Source organism: Ambystoma mexicanum, chromosome 5q (assembly GCF_040938575.1).
Source record: "Ambystoma mexicanum isolate Mex_15411 chromosome 5q, UKY_AmexF1_1, whole genome shotgun sequence".
Lineage (NCBI taxonomy): Eukaryota > Metazoa > Chordata > Amphibia > Caudata > Ambystomatidae > Ambystoma > Ambystoma mexicanum.
The window spans coordinates 1,266,209,027-1,266,222,588 of record NC_090933.1 but is presented as its reverse complement, the minus strand read 5'-3'; the positions used below and the strand labels follow the sequence as shown (position 1 = coordinate 1,266,222,588).

Below are 13,562 nucleotides of genomic sequence, written 5' to 3'. Positions count from 1 at the left end.
CTACCCTTTTAACCCAATCCCCACCCATTTTAACCCCTTACCCCACTAGCATACATATATGTATTTACAATTTTCGGTATTGTGTAGGTATTTTTGACTTCAGGTAAAACGTACCACTCTGAATTACTTTCGGTAAAATGACTCGATACCCTTTGAAATGTCCTTCATTTTCAGTTGTATGCGTTAAGTTGCGATATCTTCCATGCTTTCAAAATAGGAGGTATATGTGTTAGTTCGACGGAAGCATTTGTTAATTTTATTTTAAATTCTTCTTTCCCCTGGTCGACATGGTATTTTCCCTGTGTTTAGTTCATTCTTTTATCATTTGCTATGTTTGTATACAATATGCTCACCCGTTGACTGTCGTCATTATACGATTATATCGCCCAAACACCAGATCATGGCTGAGCAGTGGTGGAAATTTCAAAAATGTAAAAGGGGATCCCACAAGGGCCGGAGTCTGGAGGAGGGGGCGGCGTTCCAAAGAGGCGGTGTTCAGACGGGGCGGAGCTGACAGTTGAGCTCCGCCCAAAGGAAATATGCAAAATAATAGTTTAAAAATGGTGCAACTTCTTTCATGCTACTTCTTTCCAAACTCCACACTGTATATCAATTCCACTCTAAATCTCTTCCATGGCAGGGATGCACCCAAAATATGTTATCATTGCCACTTTAAATTCACTTTGGGCTCCCATCATCTGATGAGGTGTAAAGGCAAGCTGCAAGCGCCGTTGTGGGGCTTACATGTGCGAGGCTGTGTTGAGGAGTCTATTTTGCATGGCAGACTTCGGAAAAATGGCGGTCTGCTGATTTCTATACCAACCTTTCTCCCCCCATGCAAAGTACCCCCTTGAAATGTTAAAATATTGGCAGATTCTGTGGCAAGTTTGGTGACCTCTGCTTTGTGGCCACTTCCTGCTGCAACATGTGCTGTAAAATGTGTTGTTTTGACCTGCGGATGAGTATAGCTCTCTCACTTCACTCAGTGTGGGAACGTGTGCCCTCATGGCGAAACTCAAAAGCTGGCACCCATCAGTGCGCGCAGTAAGTGAACATATCTTAAAGATATATATACACATTTAGTTCAATTGACCTTAGCCCTTAGAAGAAAGAGCACAAGACAAAAGAGCATTAGCCATTAAAAAAAAGAAAAATCAACACCAGAAAAATAACCAGAGAGATGAGATTTTCCAATAACTACACTGGCAAAGCATCAAAGGTGCTCACCTTTTAAAGCCAGCAAGCTATAGTACAATATTCCCGGGAAAACAAAATCCAAGTGTAAGACATGTGCTTTGATGACAATTGTATGTGGTCCTGTGTGTAAGTGTTGACACTGGGAACATGACAACCTGGGTCACATCCTGGCAGCCAAACACTTGAACAAGCTTGTCGGCCGCAAAAACACCCAAAGGGTGTTGAGTCTGCCCACCCACATGTATCCTTTCCTTGTGCCCTGAAAAGCACCACAGGGCCACAATCAGGGAAAAGAACTGCCCCAGTCTCTGGGATTGCAACCTCTCTTGCCCCATCCTGGGTAAATGGTCCATACTCACTTGCCCTCTCATCCTTTCCTCTCTCACCCCCATGTTTGGCCTTCAACAATACTCTATTTTATAAAGATAACTTGAAAAGCACACAACCCATAGTAAAGTACTTATAGAAATATGCTAGGCAAAACGTTTTCAATTGTGCCATTATCCCATCTCCGGCCTTGAATGAAAGACTGCAAATACCAGAATGCAGTTCAGCAGAAGGCAAACATTGCCTGTTGATTTTGAAAATGTACTTTCAAGACTTAAAGGCTCATAACAAAATGTAATGTGTTGATAGGTTACATGCTTGTGTTTCAATATTTGACAAAGGCACGCTTCATATATAATGTGAGGAAAATGTTACATTCTACCTAAAATAAAGGATTTTTGGTGGTAAATATGAACATGTGAAAATAAGGCAGATAACTTAAACCGGTTTGGGGGGTATGTTTAATTGTCCTGGAGGAAGGCATAGATGTAGGCAGATAATAATGCTTTGCGTGTATTTTCAAAATAAAAATGTCCCTTTGCAGTTCTTAACACGGACGTCTTGCCCAAAACAGTGGTTTCTTTAATGGGCTATCACTTGTAAATCACTTACACTTTAAATGGCTGCTTGAAGAAAGAAAGTGATAACAGTGGTCTCTTTAATGGGCTATCACTTGTAAATCATTTACACTTTAAATGGGTGCTTGAAGAAAGAAATTGATAACAGTGGTCTATTTAATGGGCTGTCCCTTGTAAAGTAAATCACTTACACTTTAAATGGCTGCTTGAAGAAAGAAAGTGATAACAGTGGTCTCTTTAATGGGCTGTCACTTGTGAATCACTTACACTTTAAATGGCTGCTTGAAGAAAGAAAGTGATAACAGTGGTCTCTTTAATGGGCTATCACTTATGAATCACTTACACATTAAATGGCTGCTTGAAGAAAGAAAGTGATAACAGTGGTCTCTTTAATGGGCTGTCACTTGTAAATCACTCACACTTTAAATCCCTGCTTGAAGAAACAAAGTGATAACAGTGGTCTCTTTAATGGGCTGTCACTTGTAAATCACTTAGACTTTAAATGCCTACTTGAAGAAAGAAAGTGATAACAGTGGTCTCTTTAATGGGCTGTCACTTGTAAATCACTTACACTTTAAATGGCTGCTTGTAGAAAGAAAGTGATGAGCAGTACTTATGGTGCCTGCAGGGTCTGATGGACACTGTGAGGAGGATATTTGTCTCGAGCGCGTCGCAGCAGGAGTTTGAGAGGTGACACGTTGCCTCCCTAGGACTACTCACTAGAAACCATTTATTTATATTCTGGAAACAGGCAGCTGGTGCCTGCAGGGCCCTGGTTAGCTGCAGAGACTGCCCATGAAGCCTTGGGCTGCCCTGGCGAGCAGGACAATGAGGGTGCTGAGCAGGAACACCGCCCTGCTTGTCATCCACATTGTCCTGCCAGCGGGTCCCCTTTCTCATTTGGCAGTCTCTCAGGGTGCCAAAGGGGAGAAATGTCCCGGTCTGAATCTGAAAAGAGCCGCTGGGGCAGAGGCAGGACAGGTCCGAGGTCTGGGAGACATATGATGCCGGATCTCAGCCCAAACAAAAGCCGGCCCATTGACCAGCGCTGTGGCTTTGCCATTGTAAATGAACTCCAGGACCAATGCTGATTAACCACAACCTGTGAAGGAACATTTCAGATGACCAAAAAGCATTATGATACGATATGATAGGTTATTTATAACGCGCTTAATACCCAAAGGTTTCTAAGCAAAGACCCGGGGTTCGAACCTGAGGTGCTCTGTGACGTCTTGCTTCCAAGGCGAGCACGTTGCCCCTAGGCTATCCACCTGATGTGACGAATCTTGCCAACTGACAGTGATACCTGCTGTGCCGACAGGCAATTAAATAATTGAAGCTTAACATGTGTTTTTCTTGTAGCTATTTTCATAGTTTTGGTTAGCGGCCTGTCTTTCTTCTGGTGGATTTTTGGGCAGCTCTTTGCCCTTTTGTGGGAGTTGTCCTGATGTTAATGAAGTGGGTATTTTTCACTATTAAGTATCATGATAACACGGTTTGATGGTTTTAAGAGTTTGTGTCAGTTCTTAATAATCCCATTTATTATCTGGCACATAATCTAAAGTAGCACTAGAATGTGTGAATTCTAAAAATAGGTAGACATATTGTCTGAAGTATGATGTGTAGAGGTTTCTTGAGAGAGGAAGGCATGGCATTGCAGTAGATCTCCATCTTGCTTACCATGATATGTAGAGGTTTCTTGAGAGAGGAAGGCATGACAGCGCAGTAGGCCTCCATCTTGCTTACCATGATATGTAGAGGTTTCTTGAGAGAGGAAGGCATGGCAGCGCAGTAGGCCTCCGCCTTGCTTACTATGGTGTGTAAAGGTTTCTTGGGAGAGAAAGGCATGGCAGCGCTGTAGGCTTCCATCTTGCTTACTATGGTGTGTAAAGGTTTCTTGGGAGAGGAAGGCATGACAGCGCAGTAGGCCTCCATCTTGCTTACTATGGTGAGTAAAGGTTTCTTGGGAGAGGAAGGCATGACAGCGCAGTAGGCCTCCATCTTGCTTACCATGATATGTAGAGGTTTCTTGGGAGAGGAAGGCATGGCATTGCAGTAGGCCTCCATCTTGCTTACTATGGTGTGTAGAGGTTTCTTGGGAGAGGAAGGCATGGCAGCACAGTAAGCCTCCATCTTGCTTACCATGATATGTAGAGGTTTCTTGAGAGAGGAAGGCATGGCAGCGCATTAGGCCTCCATCTTGCTTACCATGATATGTAGAGGTTTCCTGAGAGAGGAAGGCATGACAGGGCAGTAGGCCTCCATCTTGCTTACTATGGTGTGTAGAGGTTTCTTGGGAGAGGAAGGCATGACAGCGCAGTAGGCCTCCATCTTGCTTACCATGATATGTAGAGGTTTCCTGAGAGAGGAAGGCATGGCATTGCAGTAGATCTCCATCTTGCTTACCATGATATGTAGAGGTTTCTTGAGAGAGGAAGGCATGACAGCGCAGTAGGCTTCCAACTTGCTTACCATGATATTAGAGGTTTCTTGAGAGAGGAAGGCATGGCAGCGCAGTAGGCCTCCATCTTGCTTACTATGGTGTGTAGAGGTTTCTTGGGAGAGGAAGGCATGGCAGCACAGTAAGCCTCCATCTTGCTTACCATGATATGTAGAGGTTTCTTGAGAGAGGAAGGCATGGCAGCGCAGTAGGCCTCCATCTTGCTTACCATGATATGTAGAGGTTTCCTGAGAGAGGAAGGCATGACAGGGCAGTAGGCCTCCATCTTGCTTACTATGGTGTGTAGAGGTTTCTTGGGAGAGGAAGGCATGACAGCGCAGTAGGCCTCCATCTTGCTTACCATGATATGTAGAGGTTTCTTGAGAGAGGAAGGCATAACGGCGCAGTAGGCCTCCATCTTGCTTACTATAGTGTGTAGAGGTTTCTTGGGAGAGGAAGGCATGGCAGCCCAGTAGGCCTCCATCTTGCTTACCATGATAAGTAGAAGTTTCTTGAGAGAGGAAGGCATGACAGCGCAGTAGGCCTCCATCTTGCTTACCATGATATGTAGAGGTTTCTTGAGAGAGGAAGGCATGACAACGCAGTAGATCTTCATCTTGCTTACCATGATATGTAGAGGTTTCTTGAGAGAGGAAGGCATGGCAGCGCAGTAGGCCTCCGCCTTGCTTACTATGGTGTGTAAAGGTTTCTTGGGAGAGAAAGGCATGGCAGCGCAGTAGGCCTCCATCATGCTTACTATGGTGTGTAAAGGTTTCTTGGGAGAGGAAGGCATGACAGCGCAGTAGGCCTCCATCTTGCTTACTATGGTGTGTAAAGGTTTCTTGGGAGAGGAAGGCATGACAGCGCGGTAGGCCTCCATCTTGCTTACTATGGTGTGTAAAGGTTTCTTGGGAGTGGAAGGCATGGCAGCGCAGTAGGCTTCCATCTTGCTTACCATGATATGTAGAGGATTCTAGAGAGAGGAAGGCATGGCAGCACAGTAGGCCTCCATCTTGCTTACAATGATATGTAGAGGTTTCCTGAGAGAGGAAGGCATGGCAGCGCAGTAGGCCTCCATCTTGCTTACCATGATATGTAGAGGTTTCTTGAGAGAGGAAGGCATGACAGCGCAGTAGGCCTCTGTCTTGCTTACTATGGTGTGTAGAGGTTTCTTGGGAGATGAAGGCATGACAGTGCAGTAGGCCTCCATCTGGCTTACCATGATATGTAGAGGTTTCTTGAGAGAGGAAGGCATGGCAGCGCAGTACGCCTCCATCTTGCTTACTATGGTGTGTAGAGGTTTCTTGGGAGAGGAAGGCATGGCAGCGCAGTAGGCCTCCATCTTGCTTACCATGATGTGTAGAGGTGCTTGAGAGGGGAAGGCATGACAGTGCAGTAGGTCTCCATCTTGCTTACCGTGATATGTAGAGGTTTCTTGAGAGAGGAAGGTATGGCAGCGCAGTAGGCCTCCATCTTGCTTACCATGATGTGCAGAGGTGCTTGAGAGAGGAAGGCATGACAGTGCAGTAGGCCTCCATCTTGCTTACAATGATATGTAGAGGTTTCTTGAGAGAGGAAGGCATGGCAGCGCAGTAGGCTTCCATCTTGCTTACCATGATATTTAGAGGTTTCTAGAGAGAGGAAGGCATGGCAGCGCCGTAGGCCTCCATCTTCCTTACTATGGTGTGTAGAGGTTTCTTGGGAGAGGAAGGCATGGCAGCCCAGTAGGCCTCCATCTTGCTTACCATGATAAGTAGAAGTTTCTTGAGAGAGGAAGGCATGACAGCGCAGTAGGCCTCCATCTTGCTTACCATGATATGTAGAGGTTTCTTGAGAGAGGAAGGCATGACAACGCAGTAGATCTTCATCTTGCTTACCATGATATGTAGAGGTGGGAGAGGAAGGCATGACAGCGCAGTAGGCCTCCATCTTGCTTACTATGGTGTGTAAAGGTTTCTTGGGAGAGGAAGGCATGACAGCGCGGTAGGCCTCCATCTTGCTTACTATGGTGTGTAAAGGTTTCTTGAGAGAGGAAGGCATGACAGCGCAGTAGGCCTCCATCTTGCTTACCATGATATGTAGAGGTTTCTTGAGAGAGGAAGGCATGACAGCGCAATAGGCCTCCATCTTGTTTACCATGATATGTAGAGGTTTCTTGAGAGAGGAAGGCATGACAGTGCAGTAGGCCTCCATCTGGCTTACCATGATACGTAGAGGTTTCTTGAGAGAGGAAGGCATGGCAGCGCAGTACGCCTCCATCTTGCTTACTATGGTGTGTAGAGGTTTCTTGGGAGAGGAAGGCATGGCAGCGCAGTAGGCCTCCATCTTGCTTACCATGATGTGTAGAGGTGCTTGAGAGGGGAAGGCATGACAGTGCAGTAGGTCTCCATCTTGCTTACCGTGATATGTAGAGGTTTCTTGAGAGAGGAAGGTATGGCAGCGCAGTAGGCCTCCATCTTGCTTACCATGATGTGCAGAGGTGCTTGAGAGAGGAAGGCATGACAGTGCAGTAGGCCTCCATCTTGCTTACCATGATATGTAGAGGTTTCTTGAGAGAGGAAGGCATGACAGTGCAGTAGGTCTCCATCTTGCTTACCATGATATTTAGAGGTTTCTTGAGAGAGGAAGGTATGGCAGCGCAGTAGGCCTCCATCTTGCATACCATGATGTGCAGAGGTGCTTGAGAGAGGAAGGCATGACAGTGCAGTAGGCCTCCATCTTGCTTACCATGATATGCAGAAGTGCTTGAGAGAGGAAGGCATGAGAGCGCAGTAGGCCTCCATCTTGCTTACCATGATGTGCAGAGGTTTCTTGGGAGATGAAGGCTAGGCAGCGCAGTAGGTCTCCATCTTGCTTACCATGATGTGCACAGGTTTCTTGGGAGAGGAAGGCATGACAGCGCAGTAGGTCTCCATCTTGCTTACCATGATATGTAGAGGCTTCTTGAGAGAGGAAGGCATGACAGTGCAGTAGGCCCCCATCTTGCGTACTATGGTGTGTGGAGGTTTCTTGGGAGAGGAAGGCATGACAGCGCAGTAGGCCTCCATCTTGCTTACCATGATATGTAGAGGTTTCCTGAGAGAGGAAGGCATGGCATTGCAGTAGATCTCCATCTTGCTTACCATGATATGTAGAGGTTTCTTGAGAGAGGAAGGCATGACAGCGCAGTAGGCTTCCAACTTGCTTACCATGATATTAGAGGTTTCTTGAGAGAGGAAGGCATGGCAGCGCAGTAGGCCTCCATCTTGCTTACTATGGTGTGTAGAGGTTTCTTGGGAGAGGAAGGCATGGCAGCACAGTAAGCCTCCATCTTGCTTACCATGATATGTAGAGGTTTCTTGAGAGAGGAAGGCATGGCAGCGCAGTAGGCCTCCATCTTGCTTACCATGATATGTAGAGGTTTCCTGAGAGAGGAAGGCATGACAGGGCAGTAGGCCTCCATCTTGCTTACTATGGTGTGTAGAGGTTTCTTGGGAGAGGAAGGCATGACAGCGCAGTAGGCCTCCATCTTGCTTACCATGATATGTAGAGGTTTCTTGAGAGAGGAAGGCATAACGGCGCAGTAGGCCTCCATCTTGCTTACTATAGTGTGTAGAGGTTTCTTGGGAGAGGAAGGCATGGCAGCCCAGTAGGCCTCCATCTTGCTTACCATGATAAGTAGAAGTTTCTTGAGAGAGGAAGGCATGACAGCGCAGTAGGCCTCCATCTTGCTTACCATGATATGTAGAGGTTTCTTGAGAGAGGAAGGCATGACAACGCAGTAGATCTTCATCTTGCTTACCATGATATGTAGAGGTTTCTTGAGAGAGGAAGGCATGGCAGCGCAGTAGGCCTCCGCCTTGCTTACTATGGTGTGTAAAGGTTTCTTGGGAGAGAAAGGCATGGCAGCGCAGTAGGCCTCCATCATGCTTACTATGGTGTGTAAAGGTTTCTTGGGAGAGGAAGGCATGACAGCGCAGTAGGCCTCCATCTTGCTTACTATGGTGTGTAAAGGTTTCTTGGGAGAGGAAGGCATGACAGCGCGGTAGGCCTCCATCTTGCTTACTATGGTGTGTAAAGGTTTCTTGGGAGTGGAAGGCATGGCAGCGCAGTAGGCTTCCATCTTGCTTACCATGATATGTAGAGGATTCTAGAGAGAGGAAGGCATGGCAGCACAGTAGGCCTCCATCTTGCTTACAATGATATGTAGAGGTTTCCTGAGAGAGGAAGGCATGGCAGCGCAGTAGGCCTCCATCTTGCTTACCATGATATGTAGAGGTTTCTTGAGAGAGGAAGGCATGACAGCGCAGTAGGCCTCTGTCTTGCTTACTATGGTGTGTAGAGGTTTCTTGGGAGATGAAGGCATGACAGTGCAGTAGGCCTCCATCTGGCTTACCATGATATGTAGAGGTTTCTTGAGAGAGGAAGGCATGGCAGCGCAGTACGCCTCCATCTTGCTTACTATGGTGTGTAGAGGTTTCTTGGGAGAGGAAGGCATGGCAGCGCAGTAGGCCTCCATCTTGCTTACCATGATGTGTAGAGGTGCTTGAGAGGGGAAGGCATGACAGTGCAGTAGGTCTCCATCTTGCTTACCGTGATATGTAGAGGTTTCTTGAGAGAGGAAGGTATGGCAGCGCAGTAGGCCTCCATCTTGCTTACCATGATGTGCAGAGGTGCTTGAGAGAGGAAGGCATGACAGTGCAGTAGGCCTCCATCTTGCTTACAATGATATGTAGAGGTTTCTTGAGAGAGGAAGGCATGGCAGCGCAGTAGGCTTCCATCTTGCTTACCATGATATTTAGAGGTTTCTAGAGAGAGGAAGGCATGGCAGCGCCGTAGGCCTCCATCTTTCTTACTATGGTGTGTAGAGGTTTCTTGGGAGAGGAAGGCATGGCAGCCCAGTAGGCCTCCATCTTGCTTACCATGATAAGTAGAAGTTTCTTGAGAGAGGAAGGCATGACAGCGCAGTAGGCCTCCATCTTGCTTACCATGATATGTAGAGGTTTCTTGAGAGAGGAAGGCATGACAACGCAGTAGATCTTCATCTTGCTTACCATGATATGTAGAGGTGGGAGAGGAAGGCATGACAGCGCAGTAGGCCTCCATCTTGCTTACTATGGTGTGTAAAGGTGCTTGAGAGAGGAAGGCATGACAGTGCAGTAGGCCTCCATCTTGCTTACAATGATATGTAGAGGTTTCTTGAGAGAGGAAGGCATGGCAGCGCAGTAGGCTTCCATCTTGCTTACCATGATATTTAGAGGTTTCTAGAGAGAGGAAGGCATGGCAGCGCCGTAGGCCTCCATCTTCCTTACTATGGTGTGTAGAGGTTTCTTGGGAGAGGAAGGCATGGCAGCCCAGTAGGCCTCCATCTTGCTTACCATGATAAGTAGAAGTTTCTTGAGAGAGGAAGGCATGACAGCGCAGTAGGCCTCCATCTTGCTTACCATGATATGTAGAGGTTTCTTGAGAGAGGAAGGCATGGCAGCGCAGTACGCCTCCATCTTGCTTACTATGGTGTGTAGAGGTTTCTTGGGAGAGGAAGGCATGGCAGCGCAGTAGGCCTCCATCTTGCTTACCATGATGTGTAGAGGTGCTTGAGAGGGGAAGGCATGACAGTGCAGTAGGTCTCCATCTTGCTTACCGTGATATGTAGAGGTTTCTTGAGAGAGGAAGGTATGGCAGCGCAGTAGGCCTCCATCTTGCTTACCATGATGTGCAGAGGTGCTTGAGAGAGGAAGGCATGACAGTGCAGTAGGCCTCCATCTTGCTTACAATGATATGTAGAGGTTTCTTGAGAGAGGAAGGCATGGCAGCGCAGTAGGCTTCCATCTTGCTTACCATGATATTTAGAGGTTTCTAGAGAGAGGAAGGCATGGCAGCGCCGTAGGCCTCCATCTTCCTTACTATGGTGTGTAGAGGTTTCCTGAGAGAGGAAGGCATGGCAGCGCAGTAGGCCTCCATCTTGCTTACCATGATATGTAGAGGTTTCTTGAGAGAGGAAGGCATGACAGCGCAGTAGGCCTCTGTCTTGCTTACTATGGTGTGTAGAGGTTTCTTGGGAGATGAAGGCATGACAGTGCAGTAGGCCTCCATCTGGCTTACCATGATATGTAGAGGTTTCTTGAGAGAGGAAGGCATGGCAGCGCAGTACGCCTCCATCTTGCTTACTATGGTGTGTAGAGGTTTCTTGGGAGAGGAAGGCATGGCAGCGCAGTAGGCCTCCATCTTGCTTACCATGATGTGTAGAGGTGCTTGAGAGGGGAAGGCATGACAGTGCAGTAGGTCTCCATCTTGCTTACCGTGATATGTAGAGGTTTCTTGAGAGAGGAAGGTATGGCAGCGCAGTAGGCCTCCATCTTGCTTACCATGATGTGCAGAGGTGCTTGAGAGAGGAAGGCATGACAGTGCAGTAGGCCTCCATCTTGCTTACAATGATATGTAGAGGTTTCTTGAGAGAGGAAGGCATGGCAGCGCAGTAGGCTTCCATCTTGCTTACCATGATATTTAGAGGTTTCTAGAGAGAGGAAGGCATGGCAGCGCCGTAGGCCTCCATCTTTCTTACTATGGTGTGTAGAGGTTTCTTGGGAGAGGAAGGCATGGCAGCCCAGTAGGCCTCCATCTTGCTTACCATGATAAGTAGAAGTTTCTTGAGAGAGGAAGGCATGACAGCGCAGTAGGCCTCCATCTTGCTTACCATGATATGTAGAGGTTTCTTGAGAGAGGAAGGCATGACAACGCAGTAGATCTTCATCTTGCTTACCATGATATGTAGAGGTGGGAGAGGAAGGCATGACAGCGCAGTAGGCCTCCATCTTGCTTACTATGGTGTGTAAAGGTTTCTTGGGAGAGGAAGGCATGACAGCGCGGTAGGCCTCCATCTTGCTTACTATGGTGTGTAAAGGTTTCTTGAGAGAGGAAGGCATGACAGCGCAGTAGGCCTCCATCTTGCTTACCATGATATGTAGAGGTTTCTTGAGAGAGGAAGGCATGACAGCGCAATAGGCCTCCATCTTGTTTACCATGATATGTAGAGGTTTCTTGAGAGAGGAAGGCATGACAGTGCAGTAGGCCTCCATCTGGCTTACCATGATACGTAGAGGTTTCTTGAGAGAGGAAGGCATGGCAGCGCAGTACGCCTCCATCTTGCTTACTATGGTGTGTAGAGGTTTCTTGGGAGAGGAAGGCATGGCAGCGCAGTAGGCCTCCATCTTGCTTACCATGATGTGTAGAGGTGCTTGAGAGGGGAAGGCATGACAGTGCAGTAGGTCTCCATCTTGCTTACCGTGATATGTAGAGGTTTCTTGAGAGAGGAAGGTATGGCAGCGCAGTAGGCCTCCATCTTGCTTACCATGATGTGCAGAGGTGCTTGAGAGAGGAAGGCATGACAGTGCAGTAGGCCTCCATCTTGCTTACCATGATATGTAGAGGTTTCTTGAGAGAGGAAGGCATGACAGTGCAGTAGGTCTCCATCTTGCTTACCATGATATTTAGAGGTTTCTTGAGAGAGGAAGGTATGGCAGCGCAGTAGGCCTCCATCTTGCATACCATGATGTGCAGAGGTGCTTGAGAGAGGAAGGCATGACAGTGCAGTAGGCCTCCATCTTGCTTACCATGATATGCAGAAGTGCTTGAGAGAGGAAGGCATGAGAGCGCAGTAGGCCTCCATCTTGCTTACCATGATGTGCAGAGGTTTCTTGGGAGATGAAGGCTAGGCAGCGCAGTAGGTCTCCATCTTGCTTACCATGATGTGCACAGGTTTCTTGGGAGAGGAAGGCATGACAGCGCAGTAGGTCTCCATCTTGCTTACCATGATATGTAGAGGCTTCTTGAGAGAGGAAGGCATGACAGTGCAGTAGGCCCCCATCTTGCGTACTATGGTGTGTGGAGGTTTCTTGGGAGAGGAAGGCATGACAGCGCAGTAGGCCTCCATCTTGCTTACCATGATATGTAGAGGTTTCCTGAGAGAGGAAGGCATGGCATTGCAGTAGATCTCCATCTTGCTTACCATGATATGTAGAGGTTTCTTGAGAGAGGAAGGCATGACAGCGCAGTAGGCTTCCAACTTGCTTACCATGATATTAGAGGTTTCTTGAGAGAGGAAGGCATGGCAGCGCAGTAGGCCTCCATCTTGCTTACTATGGTGTGTAGAGGTTTCTTGGGAGAGGAAGGCATGGCAGCACAGTAAGCCTCCATCTTGCTTACCATGATATGTAGAGGTTTCTTGAGAGAGGAAGGCATGGCAGCGCAGTAGGCTTCCATCTTGCTTACCATGATATGTAGAGGTTTCCTGAGAGAGGAAGGCATGACAGGGCAGTAGGCCTCCATCTTGCTTACTATGGTGTGTAGAGGTTTCTTGGGAGAGGAAGGCATGACAGCGCAGTAGGCCTCCATCTTGCTTACCATGATATGTAGAGGTTTCTTGAGAGAGGAAGGCATAACGGCGCAGTAGGCCTCCATCTTGCTTACTATAGTGTGTAGAGGTTTCTTGGGAGAGGAAGGCATGGCAGCCCAGTAGGCCTCCATCTTGCTTACCATGATAAGTAGAAGTTTCTTGAGAGAGGAAGGCATGACAGCGCAGTAGGCCTCCATCTTGCTTACCATGATATGTAGAGGTTTCTTGAGAGAGGAAGGCATGACAACGCAGTAGATCTTCATCTTGCTTACCATGATATGTAGAGGTTTCTTGAGAGAGGAAGGCATGGCAGCGCAGTAGGCCTCCATCATGCTTACTATGGTGTGTAAAGGTTTCTTGGGAGAGGAAGACATGACAGCGCAGTAGGCCTCCATCTTGCTTACCATGATATGTAGAGGATTCTAGAGAGAGGAAGGCATGGCAGCACAGTAGGCCTCCATCTTGCTTACAATGATATGTAGAGGTTTCCTGAGAGAGGAAGGCATGGCAGCGCAGTAGGCCTCCATCTTGCTTACCATGATTTGTAGAGGTTTCTTGAGAGAGGAAGGCATGACAGCGCAGTAGGCCTCTGTCTTGCTTACTATGGTGTGTAGAGGTTTCTTGGGAGATGAAGGCATGACAGTGCAGT

At 47.6% G+C, this 13,562-nt stretch overlaps 1 protein-coding gene across 1 annotated transcript in view; it reads left to right on the top strand.

The window, feature by feature from the left end:
- Nucleotides 1-13,562, top strand: part of KIFC2 (kinesin family member C2) — a 336,639-nt gene that overhangs the window by 240,983 nt on the left and 82,094 nt on the right. The window lies entirely within an intron of this gene.